This window comes from Herpailurus yagouaroundi, unplaced genomic scaffold (assembly GCF_014898765.1).
Source record: "Herpailurus yagouaroundi ecotype Mexico unplaced genomic scaffold, PumYag 100, whole genome shotgun sequence".
NCBI classification, from domain to species: domain Eukaryota; kingdom Metazoa; phylum Chordata; class Mammalia; order Carnivora; family Felidae; genus Herpailurus; species Herpailurus yagouaroundi.
In genome coordinates, this window is record NW_024412391.1 from 45,535,077 (window position 1) to 45,555,774 (window position 20,698).

Below are 20,698 nucleotides of genomic sequence, written 5' to 3' on the forward strand. Positions count from 1 at the left end.
AAATTAAAGGAAACCAAACAGAAGACCTTCTTCCTGTTCATCTGCTTACTTTTTCTATCCTTATCCCCTCTCTTCTCTGTTTTCTTGTCAGGAAAACAAAAACATACGTGAATTTAACCATGCATTCTGAATTTTGCTTGTGAAGGAACTTGGCTAGAGGCTGCACTTTATTTGAACTGTGTGGCCCGTGGCCAAAGGAAATAAAGTTTAATTAATGCTAATTTTTCTAACCCCTTTCTTTGCCTTTTCAGCAAAATAAAACTACCTTTGGGAGAACTGGCAAAAAAAAGTTAAAGCAGACACCACACTACTAACTCTAGCCATCGATATAGCAAAAATATTTTCCTACATGGTTGTGTTTAGTCAGAAGGAACAAAATATTTTATCTTGCTCTTTCTCCTACTTACTGCTTTTTTTTTTTTTTTTCAGTTTGAACATCAGCTTACGTTCATTCCTCTTTATTTCTTTAGAATGTTTTGACAGTCTGTGAGCTTTGGGCTGCGACCTGAGTGCCAAGCTTGGTTGGCCATTGTTACAGCTGCTGGATTGTAGGGTGCAGCTGACAGGGTGGGTCACCTGCTGGTGTACTCAATTAGGGATCGATTTGTTGGCTTTTTTGGTCTGTGAAGTTACATTAGACCAGCTACTGGGGCTCCAGTTATTAGGAAGAAATAAGTGCTCATGTCTATAGGTAACAGCTTTTGTTAACTATGCTTAGAACCAAAGCATGCCCTCATTGGTCCACTGGTGAAGATCATCAGCGGTTGGAGTTTAAGGAGTTGCTTTCTTCCCTTGGGCCTATTTGCTGCACATTTTTCAGGTTATGTTTACAAATCAGTTGAAGTATAGATTATACAGTGGTCTCTGGGTCTTACAGCATTCCCATGAGAAAAATGCTGTGATGTAAGGCCTTAGAATCCTGTGGCTGGATAATCAGTTGAGGAAATCTAATCTGGTCCCATCCTCCCCCCAGGCCCAGATCAAAAAACAAGGCAAACAAAACAAACACGTGAAAAGAAAAAAAATCCTCCATTCCGCCCCCCCCCTCCCATTATTACCTCCATCCTATTTTTAAAATGAGGAGGCCCAGGCCAAGTTTGTGAGGGGGCTTACCCAGGGTTACCCAGTATGTGAATGGCAGAGCTCGAGGCTTGACTTGGGAGATTGGTACAAAGGACCCTCCAATGGCTGTTGTGAAGCTTTGTTTGGCCTGTTGTGAACCTGTTTGGTTCCTCTTTGGCTATGACCTTGGATGAGGTCATGAATGAGGGCAGTGCCGTATCATACCTGGACCACCGCAGTAACTTTCAAAGTAAGATCCTTTTACAGTCCTTTTCTTCTCCAGCTCCCGCAGGAAAGACTTGGTGCATCAAGAACTGGGGGAGATTGGGCCAAAAGACCAGAAGCTCAGTGCATCTCAGAGATAAGACCGAGAGTTGTGACATGGAGGTACCTTCAATGGAGAGACATATTTGCTTATGAGGCTCCATTCCTGCTGGTGGTGGAAAATATTCAATCTTCTCAATTCAATCTATATCATTCTCTTCTGATAATAATCATGGCCTCTTTGGGATGCCTTCTCTCCTCTCAAGGGCTTTCCTTACCTTTCCTCACACTAAGAGTGATCTTGGAGAGTTACAGGGGAAACCCATGCATCCTCCTGGCATTGGGGTATTCTCTTGGACTTGCTGAATCTGTCACTGATGACTGAGACTGGTGCGTCTACCTGCGACCAGGTGTCCTTCAGAGCCTGATGGTTCCCTCATCTACCTCTCCTGGTTCCCTGAGGCCTGCTGGTGATTCCTACTTAGAATCCAGCTGGCAAGGTCTATTCTGGAAGAAAAGTAAGAAAATAGCTTCCTACTCTAGAAGGACCTTAAGCCTACCCTAGTGTCTGTCCCCTGCTGAAGTTCTGGTCCTCCAGGCACGGGAAGAGAGAAGGGAGGACACCAATCTGACCTCCTGGCTGTCTTCTTTTCTCAGAGGCTGCCCTTCCCCGACTCTGGCAATGCTATGACCCCTTCCCTTTCTCCTTACCTGACAGGTATGATTCTCCTTTCACAGTCCATGATTTAGATAAGCAAACTTGATGATCAGATGCCACCATGCTTGGCCCCTGATATGCAAAGACCCAGCTTTGGGAGTTAAGACAACATTCTTTGCTCCTTCTCATGACAAAGTCTGGCTCCTGAAAAAAATAAAAGGGGCATCCATTGACTTTTCTTTTCTTTTCTTTCTTTCTTTCTTTCTTTCTTTCTTTTTTTTTTTTTTTTTTTTGCCTTGCTGCTTAGCATCAGTGTCTCCTTCCCCTTTCTTGACAGGGGCTCTGTGCAACCAGACACAAGGTTCTGCCATGGTGTGAGTTTGATTACAGCTGAAAGATCAGATATCCAATTTGATCTTACAGACTCTTCGCTCCCAGATCATGGAAAAATGTGAAGCTCCTGGCAAACTCTGATTCTTGCCTAATTTATGAATCTGTTATGAGCTCCCAAATATCCCTCCTCTAAGTATTTTTTACTTAGTTAGATTCAGTTTCTGTTGTCTGCAACAACATGCCATTTTAGCACATGCTTTCAGATTATCATGTGACTATAAACTAAAAAAAATTGCTTTTGAAAATTCCAAATAGAGCAATAACTTGCCTACTTCTTACTGATTCTACTTTTTCCATGAAGTGATTAATTCTTCTGTTTTAACTGGAGTGGGAGGAGGTATTGGGGCCGCTAGGAATTAGGGATTATCAGGAGCCATATACATTAGTTTAATATGGCAGAAATATTATTCTCGCCACACATTTTGGGAAGTTTCTGGATGGCCTGGAGCAGCATTATTCATCAGAAGCATAGGAACACACAGGGCTATAACTTGAGCTATAATAATTGTTACTTATGATACTGACCAATTTCTCTACCAAAAAGTGTTGCCCGTTTCAATTGATCTGTTCAGCATATGTGTTATTTGCTGTAGACACTAAAAAAAGTAAAGCAAATATATTAGTTATCTATTGCTGTGTAACAAATTACTCCTAAAATTACTGGCCTTAACATACAACAAACGTTTATTACACACATAGTCTTTCTGGGTCAAGAATTTGGTAGGAGTTTAGCTGGGAGGGTTTGACTTGGAGACTCTCACGAGAGACATGAGACGGTGAAGATGTCAGCTGGGGCTGCAGCCATCTGAAGGCTTGACTGGGACTGGACGATCTGTTTCTTTAGTGGCTCATTCACATTACTAGTAAATTGGTGCTGGCTGTTAGCAGGAGATCTCGCTTCCTCCTCACATGGGTGTCTCCATAGAGCTGCCCGACTTGGGCAGGTGGCTCCCTTCAGTGTGAGTGATCCAAAAGACCAAAGCAAACACTGCAATGCCTTTATGAACTAGCCTTGGAAGTCATCCAGCCTCACTTCTGCTATATTCCACTGGTCACACAGTTAAACCCTGATGCATTGTGGGAGGGTGCAAATGTGAGGAGGCAAGGATCACTGGGAGCCACCTGGCTTCCTAACAACTGAGGTTTGCTTTAAGATGGTATGAACAGATGACCCAGTAGATGATTTACAGCGACCCATGCACCATCATCAAATTCACTGCTCTGGCAGTGAAATTTGCTATAATATATACTCTGTGGAGAAACCTTAAGACGAGGAGGAACTCAAATGTTTCACAACTGGAAACACTCTTATTCACAGCCTATTCACCTTTCCTTAATCTTAGAAAAGTAAGCCCCCTCTGTCACTTTGTTAGGTCAGGTGTAAATATTTAGAAATCCATTCTTGGTAAGCATCTGAGAGGGTGATGTGTCTTAGCTGTCACTACCACCTCAGCCAAGATATCCTCTAGATATTGTCTTGCTAGTTTTCTTTAGTTAGTAGATAGTTTGTCATTTTGACTTACTGAGAGAAGAAAAGGAAGATTCAGGAGGAGCCACAAAGCCCTTCCAAAGTCTTTATTTTAGATAAAGACAGTCCTAGTTTTTGTTCACAAAAATCATGCACGTAATCATGTCCATGTAATCATCCCATGTTATAACTGGAAAAGATCTTAGCGGTAATGCATTCTAGCTCCATTCTCTTATGGAGGAGGAAGCCGATGTCCTAAGCAATGAGGAGATTTGTCCATTCATCCATCAGACAGCTCATTAAGTGCAAACCTAGAATCCAAAGTCTTGATTCCTGGTCCATTGTATTTCATAGCATTCCATGCTGTTTCTAAATCTTCTTTTCAGCAATTTTCTGAGGTAAAATATTCTGCCTGTATTGCAAGTTTACTTTTTCTTTAAAAAACTTTTTTGATGTTTTTGTTTATTTTTGAGCGAGAGAGACAGAGTGTGAGTGGAGGAGGGGCAGAGAGAGAGGGAGACACAGAATCTGAAGCAGGTTCCAGGCTCTGAGCTGTCAGTGCAGAGCCTCATGCGGGGCTCAAACTCATAAACCACAAGTTCATGACCTGAGCCGAGGTCAGACAGTTAACCCACTGAGCCATGCAGGCGCCCCTCAAGTTTTCTGATGTAGGTCAGTGTCTTTTTTTAGGAAGTCATTAGTAATTATTTTGGAATCAGAATCTATTTTGAGAATTCGGTGACAGTTACTGGTTCACTTCCAGAAACATGCATGTACTCATACACACACAACATTTGGTGTAAAAATTCAGGGAGTATGTACCACCTGAATGACATCCTATGGGAGTGTGCAAGTCAGGTCAAAAAACTCTGTTTAAAAGTTTATTTATAAATGTTGCTTTAAATATTAATGCCTTCTGCACTTCCAAAATTATACTGTAAAAATATTCTTGATGGGCTTTGTCTCCCAGCATTTAAGCAATGTTCTGATTTAGATTATGCTTCTTCCTTTAGAAAATTTGTTATCTTTTGGCTTCTCAACTTGCAATGATTTTTCCTCAAGCCCTTGAAATTTTTTTTTTAATCCATATCCCAAAGAGTTCTATTTCAGGTCTATCTTTGTCTAGGGAAACTGTCTTTATTTTATTGGATTGAGAATATTTTTGTTTTATAGATTATGTAATATTTGAAAGATTGTAAGGTTAAATCCACCACCTGTGGCCCTCTCCCCACTGTGCGTCAGGCATTATATCATCACCACATGACAATCAAATCAGAACTCAAAGTCTGCACTGACAGCCTCAGTTGTGGGGTCATGTTTAAGTTTACCACTTAATCCAGAAATAGACTTCTTCGGGTTGTTCATCTAGGTCATTCATTCTGACATTCAACTAGATGACTATTTCATATTTTGTCCTCCTTCCTCAAATTCCAATATCCCTCCTCCCGTCCTCATCTTGGCTGAATACCTTATTTTCTATTTCACCAATAAATTGAAGTAATCTGAAGAGAACATTCACTAGTTACTATCACCACGGTTAGGATGAGCGAACTGCCAAGGTCAATCTCTTCGCTTGTGCACTCTTAATCCTTCTCTCTACTTAAGGATGCAGCCCAGCAAACTCCAGCTTTTCTTTTCATACTGGATTGTTCGCATCAGCATACAACTCTATGGCAATCTCATTCACTGTAAAACAAAGAACTCTCTTGATCTCATATACCCTTTAGCTATGGTCAGATTACTCTCCACCCAGTTACAGGAAAAGTCCTTGAAAGAGATGTCTCTACTCTCAGTGTTCATTCCAGCTCCTCTCATTGTCTTTTGAATCCACTCCAACCAGGATCTCACCCCCACCATCCTGTGGAAAAGGCTCTCATCAAGGTCACCAGTGAATGTCATGTTGGTTACAACAAGGACTTGCCCAGCCTCAGGTGTGCTATCTTTTGCCCTTCTGAGACCTATCTCCGCCCTGCATATTTGTAAACACCCAGGTTATCACAAAGGGAAAGAAAGAGATTTTACCTAAGTGGTCCCCAAATTTGATAATGCTGCATGTCTAGCTCTCTAGCCCCTATTTTATACAATGCAATTATATGAGATAATTGAGTCCATTTGATTGAAAATGTAAACTTGTCTGGGTCAACCCATACAAAGTGGTGTATCGACAATTATCCAGTAACTTTGGATTGCTTAGGCAAAGAGGTAGAATAACTGAGACATTCTGCACCTCCCCCTCATCCCTCCCCATCCTTTCTGCCTCAGTTGGAGCTATTTGGCCTTGAAGGATTTGAGTGATTATCTCTGCGTTTGCTTTCCATTTTCCTGGGGAGAGGAGCTCAAAGTCTAGAATGTCACATATTTTACTTCAAAGGAAAACCCTCAGCATGAGAATGGAGTCTTAGGAGCTGAGCAAGCTGCACCCTGTCTCAACAGACAGCAACCACAATGGTGTCTCCATGGGCCCTGGGAGAGATAACTGCTCATTAGCCTCCCAGAGGAGGCTCAGAATGGACAAGACAGTGGTGGGCTCTGGGGGATGGAGGAGAGGCATTCCTAATAGATCTACATTACAAGTGACTGCTTTATAAGTGACTCAGGATTTATTGCAGTGGGATATGTATGTCTTCCTCACCAACCAGGAGGAGAGAAAAGGATCTCAATCCATCTTTTAAGAACTCAGACTATTTTCTTCTTTGTCTCCTCATGGGGCATTCTCCATTCTATCTCCTTCCAGAATGAAAGGTTCATTTATTTCCCTAGATAAGGTCTGAATAAGGGCAAGATATAATTTAAATGCAGTCAGGCTTAAGATAAATCAGTCATAAAGAGGCAATTATTTTATATTAAATCTGTGTCTTTTCTAAAAAGGAATTTGTATTTATCAATTAACTCATTTTCACCATTTAATTTTTCTAAAGGAGATCATGAACTTAAAAAAAAGTCACTGTTTTTTTTTTTTATGTTTGTAGCAAGATTTAGATAGCTTGGGGGTTCATATCATATTATAGTCATGTTTTTCATCAACATTTTCCAAATGATATTAAGAAATACTGTAGATCTAATTTTTTTCTTTAAACATTCAAAGGCTCATGCTACATTTTTGTCATACATTTCAGCTATTAGATTAGTAATAGGAATGCAGAGCAGGCAACTGAGCACAGCAAATAATCAAACGTCATTTGTAATCAGACAACTTTGAATTTCAAGCCTACCACTGAATGATCTAAGACTTGCGACTTAATCTCGTAAAGTCTCAATGTCCTCAACCATAAAATAGGGATGCAAAATACATCTAATTGTAGCAAGTCTCAGTTTCTTCAACCAGAAAATGGGGATACAGGTGGCAAATAATTATAGTGAATATCTATTGCTTTTGCCTACCACGCATTTCTTTTTTTCTCAGCAACTGTTCTTAGTCTGTTCTTGGCCAGTGAGGTCCGGGTAGAACTTGCCTCCCTCTAGGCTTGGGGTTGGGCATGAGACTCACAACTGCCAATCAGAGCACCATATTTCCATGGCCACAGATGGGTGATATGTATGTGTCCTAAGCTGGACCAGTGACTCCTGCCAATGCTACTGGAAAATCAGTGCACATTCTCCAAGAAGACTGCTCAACTGATAGGATGTAAGCCTACGGCTGTGGTTGTCTATTTTTGCCACCCTATAAAAAAATCCTTCTTGAGAATGAAATCAACATAAAGAAAACCAAAGCCAAAAAAAAATTTTTTTTTTAATGGAGAAAGACCGCATCCTAGAGATATCATTTGAACTTCTGGCTCCAGCTATGTCCAAAGTGCAATACAACTTTACATTTCTTAATAGTGTACACAAAAAAATCCCATATTTTCAAAAGCCAACTTGCAGTACTTTTCTGTTACTGGTAACCAAAATAATCCTGAATACAGCAGATATTGGCACCTAAAGGTGGGGAGTCACAAGGGATTAAACCTAAAAGATGAAACTGGCTATGTCAGGATGGAAGATGGAGTGCGAGTCTTCCTAATCTCCTGTCCAGAATGTTGGTAATCCCTGCATGTGGTGACAAAGTTTAGTCTTGTAGACATTGGTAACCTCACCCAAAATTTGCAGCCCTTTGCCTTCCAGACATATGTTAGAATTGAATTTTATGGCCCCTGTGATTGGGTGGAGCCATGTGACCTGCCTGTTATGGCCAATAAATTTTGAGTGGTATTGAGCACTTAATGCTGGTGTGAGATTTTCCAGAACACTCCTGCACTCACATGGCAACCAACAATGTTCAAGATGCTGGCTTCTTTTCAGCCTGGATTCCTGAGCATGGATGATGTATGGACCCTCCACCCACCATTGGTGACCACCAAAGACCATGAAACATGAGGAAGAAATAAACCTTAGCAGTTATCAACCACAGAGATTTTAGAGGTGTTGGTTAATGCAGTGTAATTTAGTTGTTCACGGCCGATGTGCCTACTATATCTTAGGATTTAAACCATATTCCTATCAAAGCTCAAGCCTTAAGTGACTTGGTAGAAAATATCAGGATTATATCTTGCAGGTTTCAGTGTGGCCCTACAAGAAAGAAAAAGCTTTCTACAAGGTGACCCATCTGAAAGCATGATGGGGAAAACACAACTTTGTGAGAGACCTTGTTAGCCTGTGGTCAGCAGTGCTAGATGGCAGCCAGTCAGGTATTCATCAGTTTTGAAGGCTTGACAAAATTAAATTCTCTTTCTGAAGTTACAGTCAATGCAAGCAAAGGTAGGGAAAAAGCTAGCAACTCAGGGGGAGACAAGATTAGGATCTTGGAAAAGCCTGATCCCTGGTTGGTTGAGAGCTCCCACCTAACAGAGAGTGACTATCAGATTTCACCGTGCTGAGTAATCCACTGGACCAGCTTCTGGGAACAAGGGGCAAACTGGCTGTGCCTACTCACCTAGTCTATTATTTAGCTTTACCCAGGACAAAGACCAAAATGAGAAAAGAGAGCTGCTGCTAAGGAATAGAAGCTTGGAAGCCTGGTCTGTATTGAAGGTACCATAACTCCACCAAGGTTTGTTCAAACAACATGACATGGACGTTAAAAAGCTTGGGTTCTATGATTGGATAAAGAAGATGCAATATATACATACATATGTGAGGGAATACTCCTTGGCCATAAAAAAGAATGAAATCCTGCCATTTGAGACAACGTGGATAAATCTAAAGGCTATTGTACCAAGTGAAATAAGCCAGACAAATAAAGACAAACACCATATGATTTCACTCACATGTGGAATTTAAAAAAACATTAAAAAAAATTTTTAATGTTTATTTTTGAGAGAGAGAGAGAGAGAGAGAGAGAGAGAGAGAGAGATGGAGCATGAGCAGGGAAGGGGCAGAGAGAGAAGGAGACACAGAATCCGAATCAGGCTCCAGGCTCTGAGATGTCAGCACAGAGCCCGACGCGGAGCTTGAACTCACGAACCGTGAGATCATGACTTGAGCCAAAGTCAGACACTTAACTGACTGAGCCACCCAGGTGCCCCTAAAAAACATTTAAATGAACAAACAAACAAAAAGCATAAACAGACCCATAAATACAGAGAACAAACTGGTGGTTGCCAAAGCAGGTGGGTAGAGGGATGGGCAAAATGGGTGAAGGGGAGTGGGAGATACAGCCTTCCATGAATGAATGAGTCACGGGGATGAAAGGTACATCATGGGAATACAATCAGCAGTATTGTGATAGCATTGTATGGTGACAGACGGTAGCTACACTTGTGAGCAGAGCATAACATGTAGACTTGTCCAGTCACCTCATCGTACACCTGAAACTAATGTAGCATTGTGTGTTACCTATACTCAATTTAAAACACACACACACACACACACACACACACACACACACACACACATCTACATTCTGGAATCAGTTTGGCTGAATTCGATCATGTCACTAGCTGTGTGACTTTGGGCAAGCTATTTAACTTCTTTCTGCCTCTATCTCCTTCCCTACAACAGAAGGATGATAACAGTATTTACTTCATGTGGTTCTTTTGAAGATTTAGTTAAAATAATATACATAAAGAGCTCAGAAGAGTGCCTGAACATGAGAGGCACTCAGCAACCATGTTAGGTGCTCTAATTACTATTAGCCAAGATAATGGACAAATAACTTGAAGCAACTGGAATTGCCAAAGGAACATAAGCTGGGCCTTCAAATGCTTTGTAATTGGCCTTGCAATTGCTCAAGCCCTAAGATGAGAGGTCCCAAACACACACAAACAGGAGGTGGGCTGCCATAGGAATGAATGCAGCCTCTGGAGGGGAACCTCTTCCCTAAGATCATCTCACATGGGGCCACAATGGACAGTGTACAGAAGAGGGCCTTTTAGAGAACAGAACTGGGGCAGCCAAACCGACTGATCATACAGCTCACTCCACTGGCGGGGCAGCTAGGACAGGCTATTCTTGTCCAGCATGAAATATCGCTGGTTTTAAATAGTGGCCACTGTATGTTGTTTTGTTTTTTCCTTTCCTAGATGAAATATTTTTATTGCAGTTACCCTGTTTTTCTTCCACCATTGAATATTGGATGTGATTTGGATTCGCCAAGGTGAGGACCAGAGCTGAGTTTGGTGATAAGGGTCAAAGTGAATGGAACTGCTTTGATTAATAGAGGGAGAGAAAAATAGGTAGGTTTCCTGGGCATGGAAAGGCACGGAGAGGCTGGCAAGATAATGTGAGGGTGTGGGCAGTGTATGGAATAAAGAAGTCCTGAAAAAGTGCGTAGGGGTGGGTAGAAGACAAGGAGCGGGGAAAGAGGGCGAAAATGGAAAGAATGAGACTGCCTAAAAATCCATTGAAATGGTTACCTCCCCCAAGGAAACCCCCCTTCTATCTCCCCAACACTTTTGGTGTGTCTGCTGCTCCCAAATGCCTTGTGAGTAGATTTTTGTGGAGATCAAGGAAAGGCTCGGTGGTACCTCTGGGTCAACATGGTCACAACATACGGATGGGCATAACTGAACAATTAGGTGCAGAAGCCCTCAAATCCAAAACAACTATCTCCTAACTCTTAAGAGTTCATAGAAACATAAGAGGAGCTGCTCAACCGGCCACGGAGTGTGGAATGGGGTTTCTAGCCCATCTTCTCCGGATATTAAGGGGCAAGGAGGCCTCAGCTGACAATGAGTTTCATGTTTTGTCAGGTGTCGAAAGCCTTGTTGAGATGGGAATGAACATTTCCAGGACACGCATTTTCAGAGTGCCAAACAGTGAAATCGGGAGTGAAAAGCACTTGTGTTTGTATAGCACCTCAAAGTTGATAAAAGCTTCAGAGCTCTTCAGACTGCCTGGAAGTCGGTCGACTCATGTCTGGTTTGGGTGGGCAATGCAGCCTGGGATCATTTCCTTGTCTTTTCTCCTTTCTAGTATTTCCATTTGTCTTCGGGTTTCATCTCCGGCCCCAGAGGAGTCTTTCAAGCTTTCCTATACAAACAGCTGACTGATCATTTCCATCAGGGTTGACAAGTTCTTAGACTTAAAGGTGAGTGGGGTGCAAGTTGCCCTGGCTGAGCCGACAGTCCTCTCAGCATGGGACACACAGTCATCTGGTCTGACTCTGCCAAACCGCTGTGTGCAAGAGGAGGAGTGGGCTATATCACTGGGGGCCAAGAGCTGGCGGTGCTCTGCCTCCACTACCATCCTGGGTCTCTCTAGCGTCTGGCCGAGAGCACAGTGCTTCTATTTGGATTGGCTTCCACTACCCTGAGAGAGGCATAAGAAATGCATCTCATACCCTGTTATCTGGGACCACTGGGGGATCTGGCGCAGGGATTAAGAACAATTACCAGGGAGCCTTGTTCAAGAGGAAATCCAAGCCTGCCTTCAACCCCTACACGGGCAGAGCTCCTTATACAATTACAAAGCATTTCCATGAACACTGGAAACTCTAACCAGCTTCCACTTAATTGGCTTGCCAGGCCCGCTGACCCTCTCCATCCCCTCCGTAAAACACCCTGGCTAAGAACCATAGCATACCCAACACTCTTGACTGAAAACTGACTCTCTTGTACAGGGTCTTTGAAACTCTAGGCTGAGCTCCACGAGCGTGCTATCAAAATGACTGTGTAGTTTGCACCCAGAGTTTAAAAACAACAGAGGGGTAAAAAAGATTAAAAAAACAAAACAAAACATCAAAGTGCATGACACATTGTAAGGGTTAGCTGTGTTTTCTGAAATTTTAGTTAGACAGGTATGCATGTGTTTGTATTTGTATGAGGTGGTGTGTGTGCAAGTGTGTGTGCATGTGTGTGTGTGCATGTGTGTGTGTGTACTGGGCTGCACTAGCAAACGCCTTTCTCTCTGAGTGTACATTCACAGAATTTGAAAGCTGCTGCTCTAACAGGCAGGCCCATGAGCATCTGTTCCTACCAGTTGTGTGGCATACTTTCCAAGAGTTGTAGTTATTTCTAGATTTATTTTTACTGTTGTACTTGATAAATTTATATTAGTACTTACACTAATTTAAATTAATTAATTTAAAGCAGATGAGCTATGAATGTAAAAAGGCAGAGAGCTGTTTCCATAAAAATAAAGCTGAATGATAAGGCGCCTGGTTGGCTCAGCCGGTTAAGCTTCTGACTCTTGATTTTGGCTCAGGTCATGATCTCACGGTTCGTGAGTTCGAGCCCAGCCTCAGGCTCTGCTCTGACAAGCCGGAGCCTGCTTGAGATTCACAATCTCCCTCTCTCTCTGTCCCTTTCCTGCTCATGATCTCTCTCTCTCAAAATAAATACATAAACTTTAAAAGAATTAGAGGGGCACCTGGGTGGCTCAGTTGGTTGAATATCCAACTTTGGCTCAGGTCATGATCTCACAGTTCATGGGCTCCAGCCCCATGTTGGATTTTGTGCTGACAGTGCGGAGCTTGTTTTGGATTCTCTGTCTCCCTCTCTCTCTGACCCTCCCCTGCTTGTGCTCTCTCTCTTTCTTTCTCTCTCAAAAATAAACATTTAAAAAAATGAAAAAAATGAAAAAATTAAAAAAATTAGAGCTGAATGATTTGGAAATATGTCATAAAATGAGTTGCTAAAAATAATTGTGCTATCAAATTAAGTTTGGGTAAGACCAGTGTAAAAAAAAAAATCAGTGACAATGTTTTAAAAATGCAGGAATCGCAATTCATATAGTTTTACAAGGGTCTTTAAGTTGTAGCTTCTCTCAAGAAATGGATTTGGGCAAGAAAGGCCGTGGGGGAAAATCCCAGCAGCAAATCCACACTGAAAGAAGAGGCCTATGTCCTAGAACAAAGCTTGGTCAGTAAATGTACAGGTCTATGTGTTAGACCAAAAAAAAATCTATAGTATATATTTATCTATTTCTATGATTCTTTGATATAACGGAACTTTTTAGTTAACACATCATCCCTTCAGGTGCAACCACGCTGGATAAAACATGGCTTCTAATAAACATTTGTCTCATTTGATCCAGAAAGGCAGGCAATGCAAATATCAGTATCCCCATTCTGCAGATGAGGAAATTGAGGCCAGGGAGTGAGTATCGGCAAAGTTAGGCTAACGGGGGAAAGTGCGGCAAGCCTTAGAAGTTTAGTGATTTTTTCAACTGCACAATGATCTATTCTATGCTATATACATTTTAAAAAGATGTTCATTTTCTTATTTCTGTAATGTCAAAAATGTAAATAAATTAACAAAAGTCTTCTCCTCCAGTTAATGATGTCCCTGGTGAGGGAGGACTTATCAGCATTATGGCTCCATTTTTATTATTATATTATCTATGTCCGTATCTTATTTTTCTTATTTTTCTACTACAAACTACTTGGCTATGTGACAATGAGCTTTAAATATGACTAGTGTCATTGATAGATATCAAAGCACAACAAACCAACAAACAATTACACTGCACAGAGATTAATCCCATAGCATGTGATACTAGTTCATTGATTCATTCAATGACTATCTATTAGCTGTCTACTATGTTCCAGGTACTGTTCTAGTTACACTGGGGAAGCAGGGAAGAGTAGAATGAACGTGAACTTGGACTTGGAACACCTAGGTTCAGGTCCTGGCTCTTTCACATACATAACTACTTGTCTACCACAACAATAATTAACGACTATCTACTACTTAGATGTCAGAATGTCAGATTTGTTGTTTGATTAAGTTTGTAAAATATTGAGGGGGGGGGTTACAAATCCAAGCAACTAAATTCATACAATTTTACAAGTGCCCTTAAGTTGTAAAATTTCTTTAAAGAAATGGATTGTTCAAGAGAGTTAATTGGCACCTCCGTGAGCAAATCTACCAACTACATGTCTAGACATTGAGAATTCCATGATACACAGGACTCACTAGGAAGATGACTGTGAATGAGATGCCCAGTCTGCCCCCATGGAGCTACAATCTAGGAGGGAAGACAGATTTTAGGTAAATAATCACACAAGTAATTATAACTGTGATAGATCTAGGAAGGGCAAGGTCAGGACTGGGGAAGCACGTAGGAAACTAGAGTGCTCAAAGTCACTTTCTTGAGACTATCTTTAATCTCCTTCCTCATCCATAAAATGGAGATGGATGTAATTGTCCTTCTTATTGTCTTTTAAGGGCTTTCATGAGGATCAAATTAGAAACTGAATATGAAAGTGCCCTACACGTGTACAAATATTATTAGAAATAGTCTATTGCACAGCCCATGTTCTAATGGTACTTAGTAAACATAAGACAATAGAAAGGAGGGATAGAGTAAGAAATATTTATGGGAGATGAAGTCAATTACTTGGAAGAAAATGCATCATATACTTGAATAGCTAGAACGTTTAGAAACTTACCTTTTGTTTGTTTTTGCTTTTGACCAGAGCTATCGCTTGTTGAAATTTTTTTTCCAAATCCGCTAAGGATGTTCCTTCCCCCTCATGCCCTTCACACCTGCTTGCTTCTATACTCAGTAAGGGTTGAGTTTTATTCTCAATTTACAACACTGCTCAAGATATCTCCAGATATTTGTACTGAGACCCTCTCCTAAGAGCTCTGTGTCAATGTAACAGATGCCATCTTGGCTTTTCCCCATTTCCCCCCAGTGTTAGTCTTATCTTTCCTCCCTTATTCTTGGCAGGTGACCTCCCACTTCACACACACACAATCCTATTTTTCCTAAAAAGACTGATGCTTCATGGACTGCAGGAGTTCCTTCCTCCTCAAAATAACAGCTCAGGGTCCTCTTTTATTAAACCTGTCTCCGAAGTGCCTTATTTCATTTCTGAGGCCCATCCGAGGCTCAACTCCAGCCTTCATTCTTCATTTGTCTTCTAGAGTTTTCCCTTGAGTCTGTGCACAGCTGGTCTCCTCTATTTTGGAGGAAGACTAGCTCCTGACCCCACTGCCTCTTCAAACCACCATACAATTTCTCTCCCTCCCATCTCTGCCATTTTCTTGGTGAGTCCTCCACACTAACCACCTCCTCACCACTTGTTCCTTCTCAGCCTTGTTCCCACCTCTCCTGCTCCTGCAATTGCTCTCAGGAAAGGCTCCATGACTCTAACAACAAACCTAATGGTGTTTTCGTCAGTCCCCCATACCCCTCCATGAGAAGAGCAAGATTGTAGGAAGGGGGAACCAGAGATTCAAGAAATGCAAAGGGTCAGAAAGGAACTGACCGGATTAAGAGTGCAGGTTCATTCACCCTGTGTTCCTTTCTCTCTCTCTTCCTTGGAGCTGTCATCAGTGGTTCCTCCTGTGCATGATCCTGTGTTCTCCATCTTCAGTCCTGGCCTTTCTTTAGTCCCTAGGACCCATTAGAACTCTGAAGTTACAACATAATGTAGTTTCTGAATAGACTGAACAACTTATATGGCTTTCAAATGTTCTCTCTATTATGTCGTCAAAACTTTGGGACTTAATTAAGGCACACCACCCAAGGCTTATGAGGCTCCTCATCCCATGAAAGCCTATCGAGTGCTTGCTTCCAGAAGGTAAAGAGCTTTACTTAGGAATGCATGGGGGGAAAAATGGAACTTGTCTGAATGGAGTAAGTGCTCAAAACACAGGAGGTATTATGAGTATTAATGAGCACACAGCTTAGTGGAGAAACTTCCCCCTCTTGGCTTCGTTAGCCAATCTGCCTGTTTTCTCCATTTTTTAGTAAGCAGGACAAAAATTGGTTATCGGTGATGATTGTCAAAAGAATCCAATAAAAGAGCAAATTACTTTCTCTTCTTACATGCCAGAAATGAGAAAAACCTTGCCCTTGCCTGGCCTCTAGGGGGCCATTATGTGGTCTATTTCTTTTTCTCAACCATCATAATAATGGTGTGAGCAGACTGACCATGCTGTGTCCCATCGCCACCCCTTGGATTGGCCTAAAACCATGTAATCAACCAGTTCTTGAATCAAATGTTTTAGCATTATGGACATGTTCTGAGCCTCAAAATATGGTCTTTGCAAATCGTGTGGACTGAAATTTCTGTATATAGAGAAACACAAGAAGATCTTAATATCCGGTTTCAATGTTCCCACCATGGGCAAACCAGTAAAACTTTGCATATCTCCCTGCAATTACAAAATACCTCCGGTTTAGTTACAAAATGCATTAACGTTTCTTTTGATCAGTTCAAGATTCCAACTTATTTTCTCAGCCAGCTGGAGAATCCCCTAAGGTCTCAGTACTAAGTATAGGTGTGCTTCTAAACAACATCTTTCTTTTTTTAATCTTTTGATACTATAAAGCATTGAGCTGTCCGTATTTCCTTTTTTGCAATGGCCACAAGGAAATTCAAGCTCAAATTTGTAGCCTGATGCTGGTAGCAAAGCATATAACCTACATTCATTAGCAAAATGTAAGGTCTACATTTTATACCTAATTTTATCCTTGGTGTTTTTAATTTCATGTGATTTTGTTTTTACTGTTTATAGCATATGTAATTCTATAAGCTACCACAAATCATACTAAAATAAAATCCAAACTCTTTATTATGGCCAAAAAAAGGCAAGTCTCTCTCATTTTGCCCCTGATCATTACTCTAAACACATCTGCCATCACTCTTCTCCCTGTTCACACTGGCCTATCTGCTGTTCCTTGCACCCACCAAGCACTTTCCTATCTCACCTTCTGTTCCCTCTTCCTGCCATGCTCTTCTCCTCCAAGCTTCACCCTTTCCTTTCCCTCTGCTCCAGTGTCACCTCTTCAGAAAGGCTGCTTCTGGCCACCATGTCTAAAGCAGCGTCCTCTATTCCCTTTGCCTCCTACCCTGCTTTACTTATTTTAGAACATTTATCATAACCTAACTTTATGGAACATTTTATACTGGCGGCCTGAGGGAGAGTGGTTATGAACACAGAACTCGGGAACCACACTGGGTTCATATTCCAACTTTACCGCTTTCCAGTTGTGTGGCCTTGGCCAAATTATTTCACCTCTCTGTGCTCCAGCCTCTTCACCTATAAATGAAAAACATACAAAATAGGGCATAGAGCAACTGTTAGGTATTTCCTTTGTAAATAGACCAATTAAATAATTACTATTTATCATCTAACCTTCGCTTGATCTGTCTTATGCATCACTATGTTTTTAAATTAAAGAACAGTGCCTGACATATGGTTGGTGCTTAATCTGTTGAATAAATTCCCCGTTGGAATGAGGCAAGGGTGTTGAAAATTAAATAAATACATCTTAAACCTGGGGTTAAAGAGAAATAGCACTGGGGTAAGACTTGGAAGACAGAGATTTCACTTCTTGCTTTGCCACTTGGAAGCTAGTTGATTTTAGGCAAAGTAGTTAAAAATGTGCCCAAGTCAACTAAACAAACTGGAATAAGAAAATTCTGTTCTGCTCCAGAGGTTTTGGGAAAGTAAACAAGGCTGCACTTGCTCCATAAATAAGGACTATCTAATGGTCCCAAAGGAGAAAGGGAGGCTGGGTTTATTAAGCACTTCTATGTGGTAGGCTCTGAAATAAGCTCGGGGAATATGCAGACTAAAGACTTCGTTCGCCCTGGGAATATGAAGACAAAAGACTTTAAGAAAAACTTTTTTTTTTTAACATTTATTTATTTTAGAGAAAGAGAGGGCATGAGCAGGGGAGGGACAGAGAGAGAGAGAGGGAGGATCCAAGCAGGCTCTGAGCTGTCAGCACAAAGCCCGATGTGGAGCTCGAACCTACAAACCGCAAAATCATGACCCAAGCTGAAGTCTGACGCTCCACCGACCGAGCCACCCAGGCGTCCCAGAGACGAAAGACTTTTGAATTTATTCCTTATTTTTATTTTTTTTCGGTCAGCTCTAAGGGAACTGACAAAATCACAGGGAAAAAAGTAGATGATTGCTATAGAGTGGTGAGTGCTCTGGTTGGGGTAAGTTTTGGAAGCACAGAAGAGAGGCACGCATAGGTGTGAGCTTCACAATCAAACTTGGAGGGTCAAGTGGAATTGTCTGGGTGAGGAGCGTTATTCCAGACAGGAGTGTGTGTGCAAAGATGGGGAGCTGTTTTCATGTCACATTTCAGGAACTGAAGGTAGTTCAGTATGCCAGGTGAAAGGTGGTTGTGAGAGGAAATGGCCAATGATGCTGCTGACCCGGCAGGCAGGGCCCCATCTTATGGGGTGATGCTAAATTTCTCCTCCTCTTTCTCCCCCTCTTCTATAAAAGTGGGTGAGTATCCTCTGAAGCCCGGAGATTTCTCCTTGCCCTGGCAGCCATCTTTATTCTTTTTGGCCTCAAAGCTGCCTGTTGAGATATAAGCCCTGTGCCTGAGGAAAGCCAACAGCGCTCCTCAGAGAGGAGGTGGGTGATAAGCCAGGTCACCAGACCTAGTCAAATCTTTCTTAGACCAACATGCATTAAGCCTCCCGTGGGCAAAAGGCTGGGGAAGAAGAGAAGGCTGAAGAGAGGGCATGGGCAGAGAAAGAAGGGCAGTCAGAGTTAGGCACAGCCCTATTCTTTTAGATGCCTTTAATCTATTCATCATGTTACCTAAATTATTTCTTTTTTTTTCAATGTTTATTTATTTATTTTGAGAGAAATAGAGAGTGAGCAGGGGAGGGGCAGAGAGAGGGAGAGAGAGAATCCCAAGCAGGCTCCCTACTGTCAGCATGGAGCCCGATGTTGGGCTTGAACTCACAAACCATGATATGACCTGAGCCGAACTCAAGAGTCAGACGCTCAACCAACTGAGCCACCCAGACGCCCCTCCCCAAATTATTTCTTTCATTGCTCTCTCCCATCATGACAGATGGGTTCTACCGATGGCCCCAGTTCTCCACCCATCTCGGCATCTGTGCCCTTTGCCACATAAGCTGGGCAGCAAGAGGTGGAATCTGTTTTCCCCACGCCTTGAACATGCCCTGGCTTGCTTTGAGTGATGGAACGCCCTGGAGGGGCTGGTATGCAGGTTCCAAGCCTAGCCCTCAGTTCCCTGCTGGTCCCCAGCCTCTGCCACAAGGGCAAGTCTGGGCTGACTTCTGCAACATGAAAGGCGAAGAGGGAGGCTGCCGAGTCATTCCCACCGAAGCCATTCTAGGCCAGTGACCCCAGCCCAGCCCCTGCAGAAGCAGGAACAAGTTCACCTGAGGCGGGGAGGGGGAAGGAACAGCACAATTCTAATCAAGGGCTGAAGATAATCTCACTGGCTCATGATGGGCCTTGTTGGTTGGGCTGAGAGTGCAGCAACCCAAGTGGCTTCAGGGCCGATGTGTGGCCAGGTGGTCTTGATGAAAAGGCAGGGAGTGGGAAGGCCCGCTTGCCCTTTAATGGGTATTTTGTGCTTGTCTGGCTGCTGAGCCAGAGATCAGGGAAAATCTCTTAGTGGGGATCCACACCATTCACTTCTCATGCCAGAGCCATTCGCGAGGAGTCTTGTATGTTCCCTTTCTGATCCTCTGATTGGAACTGCTGACTGACCTGTGTGTGCCTGAGTGGCTTTGGATGGGGATGGTGAGCACTCCGGTACCGAAGCACTTTAAAGGGCTGCGGGAGATGTTACTCACGCTGTCCGCAAATCCCTTTGGAGGCACGTGCTTGGACGCCTGGAGCAGCTGGTCTGGAAGTCTCTACAAAGATGGCTGATCTGTGGTGACCCCTGATTGCAAGTCCACCACTGAATTCTCACCCCAGTGAGCTGAGACTGAGTGTGCTGGAAGTAAACTGGCAGAGAGGTAGGGCTTTTTTCTGAGCCTTCCCTCAGGGTGTCAGAAACCCAGGCAGGATGTCTCCTGACAGCGGCCTCCTTGGCTATAGTTTTCAATGGCAGGAGGTGGGGACGCTGTCCAAATTTAACATGGAAAACAGTTCAGATGTGGTTGGTTGGTTCCAGTTAATCACCCTCGTGGGTCTTCAGACGGCTGAAGGCGTTATGGGCCGTCCTTTTCATTAATAGTTTGCGCCCTCACAACTTGCTCCTATAGTTAGTCATTCCCTGGATGGCCAGGCCTGTGGCTGTTTGTGCTTGCTGAGTGTGGGTGGGGCTGGGAGGGGCTCCAGGGGAGGCCAGGCTTCTCCTCACACGCACTCCTTTGCATTTCACAGCATAGGCTTCTTCTAAAGAAGGCATTCAAGGCATCAAACTTTTATTGAGCACCTACCATGTGCCAGGACCGCTGGGCATGGGAATGCAAGGAAGAACACAGTATGATTCCTGCTCACATGTTGCTCAAGGGCACCAGGCCCTCCCCCAGAATGCTCTGTCCTTCTGATTCTCTGGGCATCCAGCACAGCAGCCCTTCTCCCTCTGTGCCCACCAGGCCTCGAAGGTTGGAGTGGGGTTTTTTTCCTTCCCCCCGAAATGGAATGGGAAAATTTTCTTTCTTACATATCCATGAAAATGAAACTTATGTATTTTGCTAATTTTTATCCCATCACATTCCAAAACGTGTGTGTGTATGT

The 20,698-nt window shown here is 42.7% G+C and overlaps 1 long non-coding RNA gene across 1 annotated transcript in view; it reads right to left on the bottom strand.

Moving 5' to 3' along the window:
* LOC121028603 (uncharacterized) overlaps positions 1 to 16,678 on the bottom strand; it is a 31,995-nt gene extending 15,317 nt beyond the window's left edge. Inside the window, exons 1-3 of the long non-coding RNA XR_005789343.1 lie at positions 15,481 to 16,678; positions 2,038 to 2,188; positions 1,288 to 1,453 (exon numbers count right to left, since the gene is read on the bottom strand). This is a non-coding gene — a long non-coding RNA (uncharacterized LOC121028603). The remainder of the gene's footprint in view (positions 1 to 1,287; positions 1,454 to 2,037; positions 2,189 to 15,480) is intronic.
* Positions 16,679 to 20,698: the final 4,020 nt, after the last annotated feature.